Below are 5,871 nucleotides of genomic sequence, written 5' to 3' on the forward strand. Positions count from 1 at the left end.
AAGCCGCAAATCGAAGCGGAAACCGGTAACTATAAACCCATTACGATTACCTACAAGCTTTGTAGGTGTGTATGTTAGTATATAGGCTCTTGACGTTTCTATAAACCAAAGACGTTGAAAGTCAATAGAGTTGAAAGAGAGAGTCAATAGATTGAAAATATCATAGATAAGCGTTTTTGTTAAAATATATAGCTCAAATGCAAGTCAAAAGCTTGCTCAAAGATCTGTGTGCATCTTTGCACACAGATCGAAGCTATGATTGAAGGGTTGAACATTTGGTAAAATTTAAGAGGGACCTCTTAAGATGGTAGTGATAACTGCAAAATTGACTTCACTGTGTGTCTTTCTCTCCGAGGTATGACTTACTTGACCTATAATGACCTATAACCTTGACTAATACAATTTAACTCCACTATCAACTTTGAGCTGAGATGGCCCAATGGTTAGAACGCGTGCATCTTAACCAATGATTTCGGGTTCAGACAAGCACCACTATATATATTTGTGCTTAATTTGTCCTTATAATTCATCTCGTGCTCGGCGGTGAAGGAAAACATTGGAGGAAACCTACATGTGTCTAATTTCATCGAAATTCTTCTACATGTGCATTCCACCAACCCGCATTGGAACAGCGTGGTGGAATATGTTCCAAACCCTCTCCTTAATGGAAGAGAAGGCCTTATCTCAGCAGTGGAAAATGTACAGGCTGTTTCTTTAATTTACTTTTTACTTTTATCAACATCGGAAGAACCGTAAAAATTCAGTTAAAAATCGCTTCCAAAAAACTTGCTGTCCTCGAGCAGTTTAAGTCATATTTCACATTTCGATATAATTGTACATAAGTGTAAAGTATTATAAATAAAAAAAGCAATTTTTGATTTTGATATAAATGTGTGTGGAAAATATACGGAATTATGGATGGCTTAATCATAATTTTATCACCTCTTCGCACTAAAATGACTGAATAGATCGTAATGAAATGTGAAGGGTTTATTATTATTCTACTTGGAATAAAACACAGAGTGTTTTTATTCGGGAAAATACAGGAATTGTAAAGTATGACCATTTGACATAATTCTTTCATTCTCTCTTTCCACTTAGGTACACGATGAAATGGATTGTGTTGCATTTTGTGGAAATAAATCGTTTCTAGGATATTAAAAAAATGTACTTTATTTCAATATTGTTTTCTGTTTCATAAAAGTATTATGGAACTAATTGGATTATTGCTTAGTTTATTTTAATTTATATACAACGAGGTAAGCGAATGAGAGCCGAAATGGCCCAGTAGTTAGTTCGCGTCTTATACCTTAACCGATGATTGTAGGTTCAAACCCAGGTAGCACCGCTGCTTACCAACTCTTATTGGAGCAGCGTCGTGGAATATTCTCAGTAATATCGGCAGTGGGAAGTTGACAGGCTGTAACTGTTATTTATTTATTAAGCGGACGAGTAAATGAGCCACTCGATAAGTGATCGCCACCGCCCCTAGATATTTGACGGCGACAATGTATCACGTGAAGGCTCATAAATCAACAATTAATATTACCTTATTATAATATTCGTAAAAATGCAGGTTGGTTTTAAAATTATAATCATTAACATCCAAAATGTTCGTGCGGTCAATACATCAATCTATGTAATTATCTGCTAGAAGCGCCTTGGGGAATATATCGTGAGTTGATGTAATTGCATCATATTGGTGTAGCTTCATGAATAGTCTATACAAAGCTGATAGATTCAGCTTCCGACGATATTCAGCACATAGGTTAATAGGGTTTAACGCTTACATGTTGTATACATTTTTATATCCAATTTCTAAGAACATCATTATATGTTGGTATGATAAAATAAATAAAATAAACCTATTTTCAACCGACTTCAAAAAGGAGGAGGTTATCAATTCGTCTGTATTTTTTTTTTGTTTTTTTTTTTTTTTTTATGTTTGTTACCTCATCAATCTTTGTACTGGGTGGACCGATTTTGATAATTTTTTTTTGTTTGATAGGTAGTGCTTGCCGTGGGGTCCCATTTTAATTTTATTTTTTCCAATGATGGTATCCGTATGAAAACGACATAAGTCTTAAATTTGCATTATTTATGTGCGCGATAAATAGGTGAATAACTCAAAATTGGTTGGCACAATTTTGATTATTCTTTTTTATTATAAAGGATATACTTGAAGGGTAGTTTGGTGAAAGTTTGGTAAGGTTCTGAGCATAGGATCTATTACAAATTAAGGGAACGGGAGGGAACGGAACAATTCTGAGGAGCACGTTAGCAATACTCGGTCGAATCTTTTATTTATGGGTTACTGGGATATTTGAATCACCTTCCGGAACGTGGTTATGTTCATGTCATTGTCATAATCGAATATTATAATCAACTAGCGACCCGCCCCGACTTCTCACGGGTGCAATACTGATACTAAATATACTGAAGATTTTTTTTATTTACGACATCACATTGCAAACTAACTAGTCTATTTTTGCTTTATTCGAAAGTTTCTTTTAAAACTGTCCCCGAAGTAGTTTCTGATTTATATAAACGGCACGCTTAATCTATCTATATTAAGAAAAGAATGTTAGTCTGCATCAGATTCACTTAAAATCAAAAAATAAATAAAATTTTAACAAAAAGAAAAACACCGACTCCAAATATGGCAATAATTATAACTACATTATATAATCATAAATCGACTTTTAAGTAGTCTAATATTTTTCATTTCATTTTACCTAGGAGGACTCTCAAAAATATTTTAAATATGCAATTTTTTTTTTTTTACTTTTTAGTGCATTTTTATTTGTTTTAAAATAGTGTTTTGTTTGAAGTCGGTTTTTCTTTTTGTTAAAATTTTATTTATATATATTGATGAGACATATGATATAATGAATTATTGGAAAAGAAAACACGATTGTCTTCATTGTGTTCTTATAATTCAATATACCTATACTTTCACTTTTTTTGAATATTAATAAAGATATCTTAAACCGTACATAGATTATACTCAACAGTTCGTTCTAGAGGTTTTTAGATTTCTGTAAATATAATAAACATTTTATAATATTTACAATTAAATGATGTGTAATATCGGTCAATATGAAATATAATAAAAAAATCGATCAATTAAGATTCGAACTCATGCAATGAGGGTTTCATACAACCAGGCAGACATTGACGTAACAACATATACTTGTGCTACAAAATTGCTTGATAAATTTTAGGATTCTAGTTCAACGGATTGTACCCTAGGAATTTTGATTTCTCGATGCAAATGTATGGGAAATACGTGATAAACGGCCATCTCTATCGATTGCAAAGACTAAGATTTGATTTTTTTTACAGTTCCAATAGACCAAAGACTAAATAAAGTATTTCGTATTCGTAGTAGACAACAAAGTGATAATCTTATCTTTAGAGGGTTTGAACCCAAATAGAAAATTAAATATATAAAAAACTTCGAGATACGGACATATGAAAAATAATATTTTAAACACTTACTTAATAAATTTTAAAATGTTTTTCACACGAAAATTAGATACATATCAGTTTTAAGTGTTATGGCCGTTTCTTTAGAGATAATAAGGAGACGCGAATTTTCACCACGATCAATATAACAAGTGTGGTCAATACCTAAATCGCATAGTCAACTTCCATCGATTAGTTGTACCAACGACTACCTATTGTATCACTCGCTCAGAAATCCAATTTACGTAGTAATGTGACGGAACCTTCAATAGTGTTTTACTATGCACATCGATCGGCTCCACATGACATTAATATAACATTAATAAATGTCTATATTAAATAAAGACAATCTTCTAATCCTCGACTAATAAGTCTACTAAAACAATGTACATAAAAATCAAAAGATGAGGCGTGTTTCGTGGAAGATTTTGATATATAATAGTATTCAATATTAAGCTAAATGAGATTTTGATTTACTTGTAACGCTGTAATAATTAGTTATTATAATTAGACTTAAAGCATTTTATTGCCGTGACGAAATTTGAATTTATTGAATACAAATATATATTTTGTAATTAAATCCCATTTTCGCCTTAAGATTGGAACATATACAGACAGGGTGTTATTTTTAGTTAATTTATTCCTTACTATTAAATTCAATTATTTTTTCATAATCTTAATTTTGTTATTAAATTTTCATCAATATTAACACACGCTATGTATGGAGAAATGCTTAATAAATTGTAGGAAGATTGATTAATCAGCGACGTAACTACACTTCTCGTTCTTGTCGAAATTGGCAACAAGGATAATTAAAGTAAGTGAAACCGGATTAACTAATAAGAATATTTTCACAGCAAATGTAATTCACGGACACACAAGTAATGTATAGTTTTAATAACTTCCAAAGAGAATTAACAGCTACATTTGCTCAACTAAATACATTTCAGGCAGCTAAATGGTGAAATTTTAAAGCAAGACTTTGGAAAACGTCAGCGTATTCGGTTAGAGCTTTTGCCGTCATGCATTGTTTATTTAATCTGAAGCCAAAAGCGGTTTAAGCTTGGCTTGTTTATCAAAGAGTAACAAACCAGATTCGGTAAAAGTGAACCTTATATTGTTCTCTATTTAAAGGTTCTGACGTTAAAATTAACACTTTTAAGATACGGGATATACTTGATTAGGTCATATTTTTTAATGTTGATTTATTACTTTACGTACGTGAGTTATTACTTTACTAATATTTCAAATAAGTAATATTTTTTGTTTTTATGTAGGGTGTAATTTTTGCCCCTATTGATCCAATATTGTTTTATATCTCTGAAGAAAGTCACATTTGTGACTGAGGGTATAAATTATATTTTAATCATTTTTTAAAAACAAACAACAAATAAATGCAAAAAAAATAATAATAATTGTATAATATTATTTTTAATTTTGAGATAATAGCCGAACTCAATAGAATCAGCAATCAAACATCGATATTTTCAAACAAGAATGTGCAAGAAAGTAAGTATTGATAGCATAAATTTAGCAAATGTCTTTAATTATAATTCGAAACCTAAACGTAAAACCTAACGTCATCAGAATGTGCAATTATAAAAAATAAAGCGCTGTTAGCTTTGTGCGACTAGGAAAATTAGAGAAGACCATAAGAATTATTATTAATCAACCCACTATTTTAGAAATAAAAATATGAATAATTTATCTCATAATCATAATGACGGCCCGCAAACTGAGATGCTCAAAGCAAGCGTGTGATTGTATCAGCAAGGGTCGGAAACAGTGAGGCTAAATCAGTTTTGACAGTCACAAGGAAATAGATATATTCTCGCAATTAGATGGCCTTGCCAGTAATAGTTACTAGTGTATTGTTATGTTCTACACTACTATATTAATGTCATTACGGATCAAAGAGTTATCTATACTTATATATTTATATTATAAATATGAATGTAACTCTTTCTGTCTGTCAGTCGTTCTTTCCCGGCCAAACCGCTGTACCGAATTTCATGAAATTTGGTATGAAGCAAACTTGAACTCCAAGAAAGGACTTATGTTATGATTCTTTCTTGCATAACACATGACCACCAACACCCTAAAACGCGAGCAAACCGCGGGCGAATAATAGTAATATATACTTTAAAAAAATACAGAATTTGCAGGCCGACGAGCAAATACTAAATGTGGTGTTAAGTGCTAGTTGTATTATATTACTCACCCTTTAAACCGAAAACGATGATGAAAATGATGATGAATGGGTGGTAACTATTTGGACATGCTTCCAGACCCTACCACCAAATAAGTAACTATTATATTGTCTTTAAAAATAAAATCTTTACAATAATTAAAGAAACTGGATGTGAAATGATGTATCAAGTAGATAGGCAACATTTTCAAACT

Source organism: Vanessa cardui, chromosome 4 (assembly GCF_905220365.1).
Source record: "Vanessa cardui chromosome 4, ilVanCard2.1, whole genome shotgun sequence".
Classification (NCBI taxonomy): Eukaryota; Metazoa; Arthropoda; class Insecta; order Lepidoptera; family Nymphalidae; genus Vanessa; species Vanessa cardui.